We start from the raw sequence: 19,803 nt of genomic DNA on the forward strand, positions 1-19,803 counted from the left end.
CGGCAGTACAAATTTTACCTCCAAGCTAGAAGTTAACATTGAGTCTTATGAGACCAGCTGGCGGCTAACTGGTCTCATAGGACTCAATGTTAACTGCTAGCTTGGAGGTAAAATTTGCATTGCCATACCCAGAGAACGGTTGAAAGTACAGGAGAAAGGTAAAACCCATTAATTTAACTCAAGGGAAGGTGTAAAATAAGCCTATTTCCAAAAATGGGACAGTATCACTTTATCCAGTAGGCCACAGTGTCGCTGTTGGCTCTCTGAAAAGTCGCTAGAAGTTGGTAGATGACGTCACAGCGTCACGCAAGACATGCTAATCTCTAGAAAACGTGCATACATGGCTGCACACAATATAAAACGGCAGTGCTAGCTGCTATTTGGAGTTCAGAGCTAATCTTACAACACATATAGCTCAATGTAAATAGTTACATTAACAAATATAATTTTCAAAAGAATGAAAAACACACACACACACACACATTGCTCACCTGCTCTGGAGCGCAGCGTTGTTGGGTTCCCATGGGCTCCATGCTTGGCCCCATCAGGGAGAGAGAGTGGTGCAGCGTCCAGGATGGGTAGCCAGCCTCGCAGGCCAGCGGAAAAGAACATCAGCAGACCAGACATGACAGGAAGTTTGTGTGTGTGCACATGTGTGTTGGCCTGTGTGTGTGTGTTTTTGGGGGGCTGTGTGTGTGTGTGTGTGTGTGTGTGTGTGTGTGTGTGTGTGTGTGTGTGTGTGTGTGTGTGTGTGTGTGTGTGTGTGTGTGTGTGTGTGTGTGTGTGTGTGTGTGTGTGTGTGTGTGTGTGTGTGTGTGTGTGTGACATGTGTGACACATGGTATGCTACTAAAGAAAGGAGAGTGTGTGTCTGTGTGTGTGTAAAGGCAGCTTTGCTTGATTGACAGGAACGTGAAATCTGAGGCTGCCAACCTTGCTGTTCTGCAGGGGTGTCCCCACAGAGAGTGTTGTACGTGCATACGTGGTCAGGGCCAGATTAAGAAGGCCCAGGGCCCCCACGGAAGGCAAATTACATAGCAAAATGACATAGACATTGTCATAATTTCAACCCAAGAGGAGTATTAATAATAAGATTTAAAACTCTACTCGACACGGCAGACTAGATTATCAATACCACATCTTTTTAAATTTCTTCAATTATGTGTTTATTGATTTTTCCACCTTTGACCAACTAGGGACCCCCTAGGCTGCAGCCACATCTAGCCTGTGCATTACTATGGCCCTGTACGTTTGTCTGAACTGAACATACACAGGCAAACTTGGACCACCGTGTTGTGACCAGACTTGACCTGACCTGACATGACCCTGAAATACAGCACATACTACAGTGCGTGTACATACGTAAACATCCTCTTTCAAATGTTTTCTAGGAAACAGTAGCACATGACATCAGTGAGCATGTCGTCCAGGACAAACTGAATTTCTGGGCTCTGCAGACAGAGACTTATGTGCAGGTGAATTATGTGCAGGGTGCGATTTGTCAAAAAAACAGAGGGTGGATATGTTCCAGATTTTAAGCAATATCAATGGACTGACATTAAACTGTGATTAAAATCATGTAGAAAAAGTGTTGATATCAAAACCAGAAGGGGGGACAATACTGCCCACCCCCCCCTACAAATCGCACCCTGCTTATGTGTTTGTAGTAGGAGCAACCAAAGAACCAGTGGTTTTACAGGGTACATTAAGATGAAGAGGAGGTGGAGGCCACCACACAGTCTCTTTTAAAAAAAAAAAATTGGGGGGCTTTTCTGCTTTTATTTTTGAGACAGGACAGTGAGAGAGAGACAGGAAATCAGTGGGGAGAGAGAGAGATGGGGAAGGATCGGGAAATGACCCGGGCGGGGATCGAGCAGGTCGGAGGTCTACCAGTCCAGTGCCTAGTCGTTTGAGTTAAAATTGCACTTTTCATACATGAAAAGGGGGATCTTCTACATGGTCCGCCATTTTGAATTTCCAAAAATAGCCATTTTTAGCTGAAAAAATTACTACTTGGACCACACTAGAAAATATTTGTTTATTACTTAGTAAACTTTCATGTAAAGATCAAATTTGGCAATAGGCAGCCCAGTTTCAATGCGCAGCATAGTTGCAGTACCTTTTTTGACCATTTCCTGCACAGTGTCCCTTTAAATTATGATATCATTGATATTGTTCTAATAAATGGCTGGCGCTAGAAGAGGAGCATGCTGTCTCCTTGAGTTTTGTCTGCGATGAATACACACAGGCAAGACCCTTAACCATGCCACACTCAAACATGCCCATATATAACGCATGCATTCTAGGAAACATGGCGGCACACATTAGCAAACATCCTCTCCAGGACAAACTGAACTTTCCCACCCCCACTCTCAAGTGTTTGGATGTGTGTGTGCATTTGTGTGTGTGTGTGTGTCTGTCTGTCTGTCTGTCTGTCTGTCTGTCTGTGTGTCTGCGTCCGTGTGCGCGTGTGGGTAGCCAGGTTGACTTGATTGACAGGAACATGAAATCTGAGTCTCACAACCCTGCTCGTCTTAAGGGGTGTCCCCAAAGAGAGTGTGTACATGTATAGTACATGCATACATGCGTGTGCGCATGGATGTGCGTGTGTGTGGTGTATGCATGCATGTAGGTGTGTGGGGTGTGGGTGGAGGGTATCTGAGGGGACACAGGCGTCTCACAGAGCCAAACAGACGCCTGAGATGGCAGTGGAATGGCAGATAGGGGTCCTACCCTTATGAAAATCGACCATGGTTTAACTATGGTTTCTCTAAGTACTCTGAACCAACCATATGGCTTTTTTTGGGGAACCATGAAATCCATATTTCCTGACTATCCATGGATCATGGTTGGGCCTATCCATGGTTTTCATATTCTTTTCAGCATGGTTTGTGTCTATGCTTTAACCATTGTGGCCTCGTGATGACGTCACTGGCGACAGAAATTTCGATATCTCGCAAAAGCACAATCCTAATGTCATTTTCTTGTTTGCCATCGGTATGGTGAATTGTGGCCCGCACCTTTTAAAACAACTAGTGTGCTTTGGTTGGTACTACTAAAAATAAGTAGCCTGTGTGTCTCTGGATGGATTTCAGTATCCTAACTCCCGTCCTCGGTCTGTGCTTGTGGCCTCGCGTTTTGCTGACGCCCTGCCTCCGTGGAGGAAACTATTAAGTTTCCAAGCCACAACAACTTTGGGGGACTATTGATATGAGATTTTTATATATAATTTATATTCTTATAAATTGCTGGCATTACAAGAAGAGCATGCTGTCTCCAAGTATTCCAAGAACATGTTTAAGTGGTAGCCCTAGCTATTAACCTACAAAAGGTGGTAAAACTGCTAATAGATTAGCCCACAGGTGTCATTTACTTCAGACAATGAGGACTTCAGGCTCCTCTATTATGTGATTTACTACCACAAGGTTAACTTAACCTGGTTTACTGCTGAGTGAAGTTCTTGGAATACTCCCAGGGCCGGATTAAGAAGCCGTGGGGGCCCTAGGCTACAGGTTGCTGTAGGCCCCCACGGAAGGCAAATATCTAAATTACATAGATGGTGTCATAAGTACCACCCAAGAGGAGTATTACTCTACCTGACATGGCAGACTAGGTTATCAATACCGTAACTTCTTACATTTCTCCATTATTTTTTTCCCCACTTTGGACCACTGGGGGCCCACAGGCAGGTGTGGGGGCCCTAGGCTGCAGCCATATCTAGCCTGTGCATTAATCCGGAATGCTCTCCAGACCTGACATGACCTGAAGACATACCACACTCAAACATGCCCTTACATAACCGATGCATTCGAGAAACACGACAGCCCACGACATTAGTGAATATCCTCTCCAGGACAAACTGAACTTTCCCTCTTCACTCCTTAGAGGGGCCTCACATAGGCTATCAGGTAGCATAGCGCTCCTATTAGTCTGGTTGCCAGGAGGGGAAGACCCGGAAATGTTGAGTACACTTAAGTTTTATTATAGAAATGTATAGTATGGGTCCCTAGTACATAGATATTACCGGATGCTACTTTGTATATGCTGAGCAAACTTGCATAATTTGCATAAATTAGCATAACTGCCTTTATGGCCTTATTACACGATTAGTTTGGCTAAACTGCAAAATCCTGGTGAGGTGTTTCTTGGAGGAGGAGGAGGAGGAGGCTGAAGTCATTTGTGACAATTATAAAATGCCTGCCAGATTCCAAAGTATATGTCAGTCTGGTTTTAAAAAACAAACAAACAAATTCTAGTGTAAATGTTCCTTTTCTCATTTTCCTCATGACTCAACTGCTTAACCTATCCTTATCCTGACAACACGTCCTACATGGGTGGTTGACGTGACGCCTTGTTTTTTTCGTAACATTGATTAAAAACCTATAAAACTTTTATTTTTCCTTTAAAAACAAATGTCAATGAAAGAAGATGTGTCAACGCGTTTCATATGTTTCATATTAGTCTTAGATGAGAAGAAACATTTTTGTTAAAGGGTAACTCCTACCAATTTCAATGTGCTGTTGTATTGCTCACGCTACTGACAAGTCAAGGGTAGCATGAGCAATACAACAGCACATTGAAATTGCCCTTGAGTTGCCCTTTAAGATTTATGTAAAGGTTTAATGTCAAATATCCTGCTGTGTGACTGTAACATTAATGAAACCTGGAATATAATATATATATAAATTAACCAACAACATTTTGAATAATATATGAAGCATTTGGCATGATTGCATAAACATTCAGGATTGTACAGGTAGCTGTTAATACCTGCTGGGCATTGCTGCCTGTCGCACCTCCTCCGGTGCCCATGGGTCAGCGAGAGAAAATAAGACTTGTGACACAAACATCTTTATTGTATCAATTACTAGACAAACATAGGGAATACACATTAGGGATGCAAACAATTAATCGATTAATCGACTTTAATCGAGCAATGCATTAATCGATTAAAAAACATTATTCGCAATTAATCGTCAATTCAACAGACAAGAGACCCATGTGAAGAGTGTGTGTGAAGAGGGGTGTGAATAGTGGGAATATTTAAATCACCTTTGGATGAAAGAATTGAAATAAAATTAATTTAAATGTGGCATTTTATCTCAATTTTTTTTTATTATTATTTAGTAGGGGTTTTTTTTAGATTTCGGGGGAAAAACGTTGCTTATCAATTAATCGTAAGTCGATCGATAAGGCTATCAACTAATGATTAATGAATTAATCGATAATTTGCATCCCTAATACACATTCATACTGCATGCACAGGAGGTGCCTTCCTCAACCACCTTCACAGGTAGCTGTAGCCTGAAGGGTGGTTTATGCCTCGAGATCAGCGTCCCTGCGTCGTGATGCAGTGAGTCGCGCAGTTAACGGAGTGAAGCCCCCCCCATCACGCAGGTACTCTGGGGCACCTCCCCAAAATTGTGTCTCGACGCAGGGAGTGATGCAGACAGCGACGGCGTGAAGGGCGAAAATAGGTCTCTGATTGGTCCTCTCGACCAGCCTGCTCTGTCCTCGAGTCGAGAACAAGCTACTTCCTTGTCCTAACCTTCGTCGGTCTACGGACTGTGAGCTCTTCATTAAATAAGTTGCCCGTGCTTTGTAGTTTCATTTATTTACACGAACCAAAGACAACACGTGCGCTTGCAAGTTACGACGCTGAAGTTATTTGGACAGTTGAACAGTGTTTCCGAGGTCGAGGAAACATTCCGCTTCGTCCTCGACAAATGAGCCACTTCTTTGTTCTAAACTACCACGGTGGCTGCCAGTGCGATCAAACACGCACGTGATATAAAGATTTAATGTTTCATTTTCATTGTCGTCGAGTCTGTGAAGCTAAAAAACACGTCTAGGTTACTCTTTGTATTGAAGGCAGTTTGAGCGTGGAATGACATCGCGCAGACCAGGCTTCAAAACAGGGCATAAATCAAAATTAACTGCATCATGGCTGGGACAAGCTCACTCTGTGGCACTGGCAGGAAGCATAACCCGCCCTTTACGCCAGAAGCAGATGTCATCAGGTGGTGTCCAGTAGTGGTGTCAACAATGATCGATTCGGCGATCCGAATCGATGCGGGGCATGGACGATCCAGAATCGATCCGGCAAGTTCCAGAATCGATCCGGCAATTTTTTAAAGTTTCAATTACTTCCATGGATATTTCGGGAGCAAATGAATGTTAAATTAAAATATAGCTGCAAGCAGCAATGCGGGGCCAAGCAGTAAACTTGCCCAAGTCGCCACGGCAACAGGAGGAACTGCAGCGCCCCCTTTGGCCCAAATCTCGCCAATGTTGGTGCGCATTCCTTGGAGGGGAGTGTGATCATGTGAACCAAGTTAAGTTTGAATCCGTTAAAAGGCTGCCGAGATATGAGCTCACTTCCTGTTACCTGTTGGTGGCGCTAGAGTGTTTCAGCTAGGGATCTGATTTTTGGGGGGGGGAAGTCATGTGATGGTATAGAGCAGGGGTACTCAATTAAAAGTCCCCGAGGGCCAGTTTTTCAAAATTCCTCCCAATAAAGGGCCAGGCCGGGCCCCCCCCCAAAAAAATAAATAAATACATAAAATAAAACATAATAAGTCCTTTGTAAGCACAATACACACGCACTCACACCCACAGCAGATATTTAGTTTCTAGTGACAGGATGGGAGAACAATTCTCTCATAAAGGGCCTGCATTGCGGGGTGAGGTGCCTGCCTTGCTCTCATTGCCACCCACCCTTCAGTATTTTTTTTAAATGACATGAGATTATCTGTTAGCCTATATTTGCAGACTACGTTCATAAAGATTTATTTCTTAGTGAGAAAACCAATAAGCCTGAAGATAACACTTTTCAAACACATGTTGCTTATTATGACTTTGTTTATGCAGCTCTCACATGCATAATGAGAATCAGAGGCAATAATGGACCCAACAAAGAGGACACATAGATAGGAGAACACCAGGTTTTGTCAACAAGAAAATGGCACATTTGATGCCATGTTGATTAAATGCAAAAGCCAATAATAAATTGTCAAGTTGCTCATAACTTTGTTTGCAGTCTTATGAGGGTCTTTGCATTCCAAACGAACTATTTGGGGACTGTTTAAAAGTGTGAAAAGTTTATTAAGCAATTCGTTTTTAATAGGCTACCAATAGTTAGCTGCCAGCAGAGTTCAAACACAGTTTGCCTTCATTTGTGTTAGCAACTAGCTACAGCTAAACCAATTCGAAGTCCTAACACACTGTTTGCAATCAAATGTGGACCATTACTTTCAAAAACGATGCATAGAGAACTTTGTGAATAATTTATTTACAGGCTCTGATACAGTCCTTCCCTTGTAGTCTACCTCATAACCTCTAGTGCCAGCGTCGTAGATGCTTCTGTCCGGAGCCTGCAGTGACTGACACAAAGAGGGAGAAACTGCCTGAGGGGGCGGGGCACGGCACGCTTCTTCATTGCGTCTGTGGCGCGATTTCAAAATAAGAGCCGACAGCGCGATCGGACCAAAAAATAATAATAATAATAATATATTTTTAATTTTTCAAAATCATTCGAGGGCCAAAAATAGATGCCCCGCGAGCCACAACTGGCTCGCGAGCCGCTATTTGATTATGGGGGGACTAGTGTGTGTGCAAAAAAAATCCAGCAGAATCTGACAAATGGTTGCTGAGATATGACCTCACTTCCTGTTTCGCCACTTTTACAACAATTTTGATTGGCTGTCACGGGCAAACTATAAGAGGTATAAAAAAATCTTTGAATACCCTGATGCCTATCAGTCTGAAGATGATCTGTACCTTTTTGCAGGTCATTCTGACAAAAAATGTGGGACAAGTAGCATTTTATTGAATTTTACAAAATTCAAAATGGCGGATTTTCTCCTCTGGGTTGACATGACATCATATAGTGCGTTGGATTCGGCTTGGCCCAAGGATTCTAGTGATAGTACTATATTTTACATCGGGCATATGATGTAAAATGTACAGGCAAAAATGTAGCTAATATTTTGACCTGTTGGTGGCGCTACAGAGTTTAAGCTGGGGATCTGATTTTTTTTGTGGTAGGTCATGGGATGGACTACTATGTGTGTGAAAAATCCTAGCCTAATTCGACAAACGGTTGCTGAGATATGACCTCACTTCCTGTTTTGCCACTTTTACGACAATTTTGATTGGCTGTCACGGCTAAACGATAAAAGATATCAAATATTCCTTGAGACCCCATGTGTAGCTCAGTCCAGAGATACTATATACCAAGTTTCGGGCGAATTGGTCAAAAATTGCAGGAAAAATAGCATTTTTATTGAATTTCGTGAATTTCAAAATGGCGGGAAAACTATCCTGGCGGAAAATGACGTCATATGGTGCGTTGGATTCGTCTTGGCCCAAGGATTCCAGGGATACCAAGTTTATGAAAATTGGCCCAGCGGTTCAAAAGTTACAAGCAGAAATGTACCTGCAAGTTTGACCTGATGGTGGCGCTAGAGTGTTGGGGCTGGGGACCTATAAATTGCTGTGGGTAATGCTGAGACTGCCCCGAATGTGTGTGCCAATTTACAGCATTTTCCTACCTACGGTTCTATGGGCTGCCATAGACTTGCTAAGGAGAGGAAAGATGTCTACGTAATAATAATAAGAATACCAGTTAACACTATAGGGGCCTTCGCCAACTTCGCTGCTTGGCCCCTAATAAAAGCACTTCAAAGCATTGCAAGACTGATACAGACTGACACAGACTGATACAGAAAACAGCCAATAAATTGTTGCTCAGTATCTGACTACTTGTATTGCCTCATCATGACTGATTAAACATTTGCTTTGCTTTCAGTAGAAATGTAATGCATTGCAATGCATTGTAGAATTGAATCGGATCGGATCGGATCGCATAGAATCGAATCGAATCGAATCGCTACCTCCCGAATCGTGATCGAATCGGATCGTGAGGGCAGTGCCGATCCACACCACTAGTGTCCAGCCTTCTCTGCGGTGTTTCGGCCCTGAACCACAACATCGCCAACTCCAGCTGGTGGGCTGACAGTGAGTGGTCAGTCACACTGCCCATCTGCTCCTGGCGTACCGCTTACACCAACAATACATACGTTCCATACATTTGATAAGCATAAAAAATAATACATGAAAAGTTGAGCTGTTTGGTTTTCGTTGGCTGCTGGTTTTAACCCTTTCCCAGCAGCTGTGCTCAGGTGCGTTGGTTGCTGGGGCGGCAACAGTGCTGAGTGAAAGGTGCCGTATGCGCTGAATGCTTACTGACGAGTTGTTTGTGAGGCAGTTGGGCTGTTTGGTGTTCGTTGGCTGCTGGCTTTAACCCCTTCCAAGCAGCTGTGCTCGGGTGCGTTGGTTGCTGGGGCGGCAACAGTGTTGAGTGAAGTGCCGAATGCGCAAGGCGGTTGGGAGATAGGCTTGCTGTTCCCTGCTGTTGCTGTCTGGGGGTTAGGTGTTCTTCCCCCAGATTCTGTCCTTCCTCCGCAGCCAGAGCCAAAAGCTCCCTTTCTCCGCCTCCTCTGCCAGTTCCTTTGTTGCCTTCTTAAGCCTCCTTCCGGTGACTCCCACGTCCTTTAGGAGGCGTATAGTCGACAACCCCATAAAGCCTCTGCATCCAACCTCCACTGGGTAGATGGTAGTCTTCCAACCCGCCTCTCGGCACTCAGCAGCCAGCTCAGAGTACTTGGCCTTTTTCCACTCGAAGGCAGCATCAATCCCTTCCTCCATTGGCACGGTGAGCTCAATGAGGGCCACCGCTCTTGCCTTTGTGGACCACGCCACTATGTCTGGGCAGAGAGATGTGGTGGTAATCTCTGCGGGAAACAGAAGCTTCCTGTCCAAGTCGACCTTCATGCTCCAATCCTGGCCAGGACTGAAGGGCCTTGATGTTTCTCTTTGCCTGATGCTTCTAATCCCTCCTTCCGTGACAAAGGTGGTGGGGTCCTCTGTCGGCGATGGTATTCTGCTATCCTGCCTGCACTCCTCCAGTACTTTGGCTAGCTTTCTCAAGACTTGGTCGTGGCGCCATCTTTAGCGTATCGTAAACGCCATCGTAAACGACCCTCGAGACATACACTCTAAGAAAATTTCCCTGCAAAATAACGGCAGTTACTGGCAATTATATTTACCTGTAATTCTACTGTTATTTCACACCAAAAATCAAATACAGCGCATGGCTGTTTAATGTATCACAGTATATAACATTTTTTCAGCAGCAATTGAACTGTTAAATAACAGTACTCTACAGAAAAATAACAGTACATTTCAGTTAAAAAGTTGAATTGTACTGTGTGATGACAGGCAAATACTGGGTCATAGTTGTATTCATGAATATGGCCATGGCAACTTCCCACCCCACCCATCATTCTCCATAACTGTGGTACCCTGGCCATGTTACCACCCCACCCTCCCATCGTTCACCATGACTGGAGTGCCTTGAGCATGATACTATGGCGCTATGCTGTATTGAGAAAATGGTTTGCGGTGGTCCTTTGAAAGTGTGGGCATGAATAAAATTTCAGAGTACGCAGTGCTATGTTACAATGATAGTGTGCAAGGTGGGCTTTTTACTGTATCTCTTGATGAGCCAATGATGAATATAGCATTGGTCAGTCTTTAAAAAAATATTTTACACCAAGTAGCACAGCAAACAAGTAGCTTTCAAAGCAAAGCATAATTTGCAGCAGGCACATATATGAAACGATGCCACATACAGCAAGCTTTCACAAAGAGGAAAGTGTGCAAGCATGTAAGCAAGCATGTAAGCAAGCTTGTAGGCAAGCTTGTAGGCAAACAAGTGCTATGCTGTGCCATGCAGGCCAGCCAGCAGGCAGGCAAGCAACTGAAGTGTTGATAGTCCAGATTTATATACAGGTGCAAGAGTACCATGTGACCAGAGTCATCAGGCCCTTGGCAGGTGACGCCCGTAATTGAATAATGGCATAACAGCCCTACTCAGATGAGGCCAGGCACTGATTAGCAGATTGGTTTAGATGGGGCTGCTTGTTGCAAGAGTGTTACAAGTTCTTAAAATGTTTCAGCCATTCACACTTTCATCACTATCAAAATGCATGTGCTACTCACACTTTGCTGCATCAAGCACTTTTTAAGTATTGTAGTTTCCTTAGAAATTGTTTCATCATGCTTGATAGTATCAGATAATCTTTAACCAGTCAGAATTACTTCAGTTCTTCAGGTGGTATTGAAGTTTGATGGTGATCACGGACAAGTGGAGGATGAATGGGTTTCAATGGTGCTGCCTAAAATAACTTGTTATTTTCTAGAGATGCACCGGATCCGGATCCGGTTCCGGTTCCGGATCCGTCAGGATAATAGAGTTTTTCACAGGGTCCGGGTCCGGCAGGATCTTAAGCAGTGGATCCGGTATCCGGCATGTTACCTAAAAATCAGGGTCTGGTGCATGTCTAGCCTAGGCTTTTCAGTCTTTCACAACTCCAATCACTGCATGGAGTGAAATCCCTTTGGAAGCGGCTATTGCAGGCAGTGTGGCAATAGTTTGCGCCAACGTAATAAAAAGGGCCCACGTGTGCGAGTAGACTATATGTTTCAACCCTTTTGTAGGATCCAGTATCCGGTTCCGGATCCGGCAGGATCTTATTCAGTGGATCTGGTATCCGGCAGGATCCTAAAAATCAGGATCCGGTGCATCTCTAGTTTTTTCCACAACGGCGAATACTGCTATTGTGCAGTACTTACTGTTTATGCTCAATATGTGACTCAAAGTAATATTTTCACAGTAGTTGTCTGTTTTTTCGAAAAACAGTAGAATGCTGTTGCAGAATTGCCGTAAATAAACAGCTATTTGTTACAGTGTAGGTTGCCCACCCCTGTTCTAAAGTGCTACCAACTAGAGGATAACATTTTTCGGGAATTCTCGCGGGATTCCCACAGGATGGAAGTCAACATTTTAAAGATGAATGGGAGTGGGCAGGAGCGGGAATAAAAACGAACAAAAATGAATGATTTTGAGCGGGAGTGGGTGGGATTGGGAGACATTCTTACAGGAGTGGACGGGATGAGATTTGTTTCTTTTACTCCAGCCCGGGATGGGATTTTTTTCTGGGACTTGGATGTGACAGGAGTGACACTCCGCTCCCGTGTCATGCTCTGTCACCAACCTTTTCTTTCATGATCGTAGGTATGATGTAGTGTATGTTTCCACTATGAACTTGGACTTTTTGTTCTCTTTGAAGTGGTTTCATTATTTACAAGCGGCCCCCAAGCCCCTTAAGACAATGAAAGGCCACGGTGGGTATGGCAACTTTCAGTGTCAGGTCCAACTGTCTGTGTGTGTCTGTGCGTGCGTGCTGGCGTGTGTGTGTGTGCGTGTGTGTGTGTGTGTGTGTGTGTGTGTGTGTGTGTGTGTGTGTGTGTGTGTGTACATGTGGTCTAGATAGAATGTTTGACCTCACAAGCTGCTTGACCTCACAAGACCTGTCACACTCTCACACACACACACACACACACACACACACACACACACAGACACACACACAGACACACACACACACACACACAGTCATAGTAAATACCTTCGGGCTTCCCTGTAGAGTCACCCTTCCGTTCCACTTTCACATTGATCTAGCACACACCACTAGCACACATGTGCAGACACACACACACACACACACACACACACGGATGACGTCATAGACCTGAAAAGCACACCTTATCCTCAGGTATCCTCATTCCTTCTTCACTGTATTAGGTTGCAAAAAAATAGGTAAACAGTTAGACCAGTATCACACCTGATGCAATTATGCTGCATACTTTTTAATATTCTCTCCTGTCAGTTGGCAACAGCATGCTGTTGGACTGTCAGTACTGGGGCAAAAAAGCTTTAATTCTGACCACCATCACTGCACCATCAAGCTACAAGACATTGTAAAGAAAACACCGCAACAGAAGCCTATTAAGAATTCATATTAGGCTACTGATGTGAATAACAATTTTGTTTTAAAAGATCATAAGTTCAATTTTAATTTTCCTATAATAATCATGGTTTAGCGTGCATTTATTAGCATGTTTCATGCTTAATAAGTAACAAAGTTAAAATAATAAAAATGCATGCTTAGGCTATGCTATTCTATTACATGGAGTGAAAATGTGCACTGTCACTTTAAATCAGGCGGACTCTGCGGAGAATCTTCTGACTCTTTACAGATTTACAGATGTCTTTTCTTTACAGATTGTTCCTTTGGCTGACTGATTATTATATCCCCGAAACGCGGAGCATGTAATGGTTTTGAGTGCACCGCCGCGTCCGCCGCCGCGTCAGGTCTTTCGTGTTAACGCGATAACTTTATAAAGGATGTTTGGATTTGTCCTAGATTTTTTGGGTGAATGCTCTAGGGCAGTTTCATGAACTGATTCGAGTTTGGAGGTCAACACTTTCAAGATGGCTGAATTCAAGATGGCCGAATTTTTGTTTGGTCCATAACTTCTGACCGGGTGGATGGATTTGTCCTAGATTTGGTGTGTGAATGCTCTAGGGTAGGTTCATGAACTGATTCGAGTTGGGAGGTCAACACTTTCAAGATGGCTGAATTCAAGATGGCCGAATTTTTGTTTGGTCCATAACTTCTGACCGGGTGGATGGATTTGTCCCAGATTTGGTGTGTGAATGCTCTAGGGTAGGTTCATGAACTGATTCGAGTTTGGAGGTCAACACTTTCAAGATGGCTGAATTCAAGATGGCCGAATTATTGTTTGGCTCATAACTACTGACCGGGTGGATGGATTTGTCCCAGATTTTGTGTGTGAATGCTCTAGGGTAGGTTCATGAACTGATTCGAGTTTGGAAGACAACACTTTCAAAATGGCGGAATTTTCATTTGGCCCATAACGTCTGACTGGGTGGATTGATTTGCCCGGTAACACCTTATTTTAATGGTTCACCATTTCAGTGAATCTACCATATTAGGTACAGTATAATAACATATGTAACAATATTTAATACCATGTAATACTAGTGTAATACCAGTGTAACAATATGCAATATCAGGTACAGTGTAATAATGAGTGTAACAGTATGCAATACCATGTAATATAGTGTAATACCAGTGTAACAATATGCAATACCATGTAATACCACTTACGCACAAACACATGATGTAAGTAAAAAAAAATGGCGGTGTTACACTGGTATTACGTAAGGGTTAACGTTTGGCGAGAAGGTCGCTACCGTGGAATAGCAGCACGACAGAGAGAATCTTTAGACCCCGACGCGGAGCGGAGTGCTGCTATTCCACAAAGCGACCGACTCGCCGAACGTTAACCCGCTTATTATATGGATATACTTAAATGATTCACACATGGCGGGACATTTCTGTAGGTCTATTTAATGTTAAGTTTATAGTTTTTCATGTCAAAAGATTGTTGCTGCGCAAAACAAAACAGTGCCGTTGTGGAACACCGCTAGGCAACAGCTAGGTAGCCAGGACAACAGGTGTTGTCTATCACAGCAGCTGATTAGAGTCTTGTTGAAAAGTCGCTTTAGCAGTGAAAAGTCTTGTTGCCATTGACAGCGGTCTGTTATAGACCAACCCGTCCGTTATCGAAAAATAACAGACGTGCGAACGTTGGGGAGCCCCGTTGAAATGAATGGAGCATTCGACCGATGACGTCACACCATATAATAAATTGTATTAAATATTGTTACACTGTTTATTACACTGTACCTAATGTGGTATATCCACTGAACCATTAAAACAGTATTACCATTTGCCACATTTTTTGCTTCATTTTCACAATAGTCGTTTGGTTTTAAGCCTATGCACATCATGTCACGTCTGTATGTATCATATACGTTTACGAAATGGTGGACGGGAGTGGTAGGAATGATGGGGGACTGGAAGCGTCGTGTTTCGGGGATATACCTTAAGCAGTCGAAGGCGACTGCACAGGCAGTCTAGTTAGGAACGTTCTTATTTCAGTAGTAGAGCTCTAGGCCTAGTTAGTTTCCGTATCTCGTTCTGTGCATACCGGTATGTTTTAATTGCAACCTAAGACCGAGGAACTAGTTTAAGCTTATTTCAAGACGTTTTCCATATGCTTACAAAACCTTCCACCACTCAGCTCGTGATTTTGTCCTGAAGTAGGCTAGGCTACCGTCCCTCTGCCTTTTCATGATAATAATAACTCTTCAGTCGCGTCAAGTACAGTATATGGGGTTTTTGCCGAATAACTTTGCAATAACTTTGCAATAACTTTGGCAAAAGGCGGCAATAGATTGGGGCTCGCTGCAGCAAATTATTTCTCTAGCGCGAGAGAGACGGTGCACTGTTCTACACGCAAAGCTAGATGGACACGCCGGCATCCCTGTCACTTGCTTACTCTCTTAAAACGTTTAATACGTTCCTGGCATTTTAAGCCCACATAAAACTAACCTACAATCAAATGGCTACACATTCTGACAGAACGATGGACGGAAATTCCAAACTTGATGGTGAATTCCCCCCCATTAACAACTGCTGTTAAAGTAGGCCGACACCACGCATGACTGTTCGGTTAACTTTGCCTGAAAGCTAAAACAAATGAAATGACAACTTACCTCCGTTTTGTAAAAGGCATAGTATCTAGCCTACTAACTTTGCACATTGAACATGAAAGCATGAGGACAGGCTAGCACAGCTCCGTCTGCCTCTGCCTCCGAGGTGAGGAGGCAGAGCTGCGCTCCGCAGGGCTCCGCCCCAATTTAAAATACACACACAAACACACACACGCATGCATGACGTCATAGACCTGAAAAGCACACACACACACACACACACACACACACACACACACACACACACACACACACACACACACACACAAACAAACAAACACACAAGGATGCATAGACCTGAAAAGCACACACACACACACACACGCACACACACACACACACACACACACACACACACACACACACACACACACACACACACACACACACACACACACACACACACACACACACACATACAGGATATTTCTCAAAACGTAGTCTGCACACTTCCAAGTATGCTCAGTCCAATTAGTCACGCCCATTGATTGGATACTCCATATAGTTCACCAAAGAGTATCCAATCACTGTACATAACTAATTAGGCTGAGCACACTTGGAAGTGTTCAGACTAGGTTTTGAGAAATACCCATTGATGTCTAGAGCACATTGATGCCTAAAGCACCCGCAAAAAGCGCCTGCTGAATGCCTAAGCCCTTGTTGGGAAAGTTGCCCTCAGCCTATAAAAACCTAAATATCTTAGCCTCTGATGCACATAAACACATCAAATAAGTTGCATTTAAACCTCAAGACCCTCATCTTGCATTAGAATGTGTTAATTCAGCTGTAACATATTCACATTATTATTGAAAAAGCTGAAATCTTGAGAGCCTGAATGCAGCGTATATGCGTCTCCAGGCATCAAAGGGTTAACAACACATATGAGTCATCAGGCTAAAATGGGTTAAGTGGTAACCCTGGCTATTAACCTACAGGAAGTGTTAAATCTGCCAATAGATAGCCCACAGATGTCATTTACTTCAGAAAATGAGTAGGTGGTGGGCCCAGTCTCATATCTTGTCAGTTCGTTGGTGTTAACGAGTGGCAACTTTATTTTTGCTTATATAACCCCCTGACAACCCATTAATCAATATTTTGGCTGTTGCCATCCTCAAAACTTGCACATTGATTTATAAAAATGACAACAAATAATAGCCGACCGAGTGACGTCACGTCAATGCAAAGTCAACGAGGCAGCGTGCATGCTACTCGGAACCGTCAGATTTCATGGCAAAAAGTTACAAGTTGGGGGGAAGTGGGCTCACTTGTTGTGTACATGCAGAAAAGTGCTCTTTTTCGCTGTTACTGTTCGACTGTCTGACCATCATTGGGCAACGAGAGATAAATGTCAAAAAGAGGACAGGTCTGTTCCCTCAAAGCAATAGCCTAGAGCAATGAAAAAAGCCCATGAAAAAAGCCCGATATGCGGATAAATATTCCCTTTTCAACTATGAGGGGCGGAGACTTCCTATTGACTGTGCATTATGTGACGTCACCCCCAGTCTTTTTTATTTTCGTTATTTTTTAATATAAACGTACAACTTTTCAGCGTGGCAACAGCCAGAATATTGCTTTACATATTGTCAGGAGGTCATATTAGAAAAATCAAGTTGCCACTCGAGAGTGAGAACGAAACTCGTTTTCTAAAGGAGCTACGAAATCTAGCCCACCGTCTAGAGGACTTCAGGCTCCTCTATTATGTGATTTACTACCACAAGGTTAACTTAACCTGGTTTACTGCTGAGCGAAGTTCTTGGAATACTCCCAGGGCCGGATTAAGAAGCCGTGGGGGCCCTAGGCTACAGGTTGCTGTAGGCCCCCACGGAAGGCAAATATCTAAATTACATAGATGGTGTCATAAGTACCACCCAAGAGGAGTATTACTCTACCTGACATGGCAGACTAGGTTATCAATACCGTAACTTCTTACATTTCTCCAACATAGATTTTTTTTTGCTTTGGCCAACTGGGGGCCCACTGACAGGTGGAGGGGCCCTAGGCTGCAGCCATATCTGCAATCTGGCCCTGAATTCTCCCCAGACCTGACATGACCTGAAGACATACCACACTCAAACATGCCCTTACATAACCGATGCATTCGAGAAACACGACAGCCCACGACATTAGTGAATATCCTCTCCAGGACAAACTTCACTCCTTAGAGGGGCCTCACATAGGCTATCAGGTAGCATAGCGCTCCTATTAGTCTGGTTGCCAGGAGGGGAAGACCCGGAAATGTTGAGTACACTTAAGTTTTATTATAGAAATGTATAGTATGGGTCCCTAGTGCATACAAAATGCTACTTTGTATATGCAGAGCAAATTTGCATAATTAGCACACATTTCATAGATTAGCATTACTGTCTTTAAAGCCATATTACAGGATTAGTTTGGCCAAACTGCAAAAAAAAAGTTTTGAGTCGTTTGTGACATTTATAAAATGCCTGCCAGATTCCAAATTATATGTCACTCTGGTTTAAAAAACAAACAACCGAAAAGTATACACCAATATAGCAAGGCAAAGATCTCCTATTAATAATGACTTCTGTCGCTCAAGTACACACAGTCGCTCTTGGTACACACAGCTTTACTCTGTACATAGCTGATCCCAAGGTGCACTGCAAGTAGCCTACATGATGTTAGCTGATACATAGTTGGTGTTACCTGTACCTAAAGAATATTACAGAGCCTGTAATTTGCTCTTCACCTGACCAGTTGCAACGCTAAAGTGTTGCGGCACTAGGAGGGCACAGCCTGGCTAATTCTCATGTGTACTACACTGCCCTTGGAGTGGTAGGGAGGGGAATTTGACCTTGGCTGTGGCCTAGAAGCCTTTCTATGGGGTTTTACTATATGATGCCACCTGCAAAGTACACTGCATAAAGCCCCTTGGGGAAAAGAACTGTGTGACAGACAGACAGACAGAGAGACAGAGACTGTGTGTGTGTGCCTCATGTCTGCCTGTTTGTGTGTGTGCCTGTGCGTGTGCGTTTGCACTGTACAGTATGTGTTTGTGTGTGTGCGTGTATGTGCGCACGTGCCTGCATTCTTACATGCGTGCGTGTGCGTTTGCACTGTACAGTATGTGTTTGTGTGTGTGCGTGTATGTGGGTGTGGGTGTGCACGTGCGCGTGTGTGTGTGCGCGGACGTGCCTGCATTCTTACATGCGTGCGTGCGTGCGTGCGTATGCTTGGGGTGCATTTAGGCCAGGCCCTTTGTGAATCCATCCTCTCATCCCATCCCTACAGAGGGTGTCAGGGACTCAAAAGCCAACTTAACACACAAAAACCTTTGGTAACATTTTAGAATAACTACCCCTACAAAGTGTATAAGGACTTATACATTACGATTTAATAATATATATTATAAATAATGAGCTAATTATCAACAAAACATTTGTTGATCAGTAAGAAATACTATGTTAACACCAGACGCAGTACAGTCGCGTCGGTTCTGACAGTTTCTCCTCCAAACATCCGAAGGCATGAAACCACTGGATATGAAGTATTCGGCAGGCAAGCCGACGTAAAAACCATGCAGTAGAAGTCAATTCCCTCTCCAGGGTGCAGTCATAGTTTGGTCCTTACTCATTTATAAACATCTATACATGTTTTGTTCATTAACAAATGTTAATAAAGTGTTTAGAAATCTTTTAGGGGTAGTGTTGAGGGTAACGTCGCCCAGAAGTCTTTAGAGCGGATGGTACACCCAGGAAGACGAAGACAAGGAGTTTTGTTTGGGTTTTGTTTATTTTGTAGAACCCAAAGAAGGCATTAGAGGCACAAATCAAAATAAAAGGTAAATGATAAGTAAAAATATGAACAAACAAAAATGGCATGAAAACCAAAGCAAAGATAAAATGACTAAATGCAGTCAAAAATAGCAAACAAGCAAAATCACATTGCTGTTCAAAGTTTGCCTCAGAGCTCAGAGACTCATGTCTCTCAATCAGCAGCTCCCATGGCGAAATGAAACACACACCATTTGAACACCCTGGTCACATGACCTTAATTGGAACATACCAATCTGCACAAAATCTACAGGGGTGACTAAGGTGATGTACACCATAAACGCTTTAAACAGCTTAACAGAAAACCATACAAACATGGTATAAACATCTAATTAGTAGAAAACACATCTGCTGATGTTTGACCATGCAAACATTAAGAAACTAGCCTAAATTCATAGTTTGAAATACTCATTCGATCTACTTCCTGGAAACCGGAGGTTGACAGGATTCTTAAACAAACCCA

The 19,803-nt window shown here is 43.5% G+C and overlaps 1 protein-coding gene across 1 annotated transcript in view; it reads right to left on the reverse strand.

The window, feature by feature from the left end:
- il21 (interleukin 21) overlaps positions 1-19,803 on the reverse strand; it is a 46,451-nt gene that overhangs the window by 14,273 nt on the left and 12,375 nt on the right. The gene's annotated exons all lie outside the window — the stretch shown is intronic.

This window comes from Engraulis encrasicolus, chromosome 23 (genome assembly GCF_034702125.1).
Source record: "Engraulis encrasicolus isolate BLACKSEA-1 chromosome 23, IST_EnEncr_1.0, whole genome shotgun sequence".
Lineage (NCBI taxonomy): Eukaryota > Metazoa > Chordata > Actinopteri > Clupeiformes > Engraulidae > Engraulis > Engraulis encrasicolus.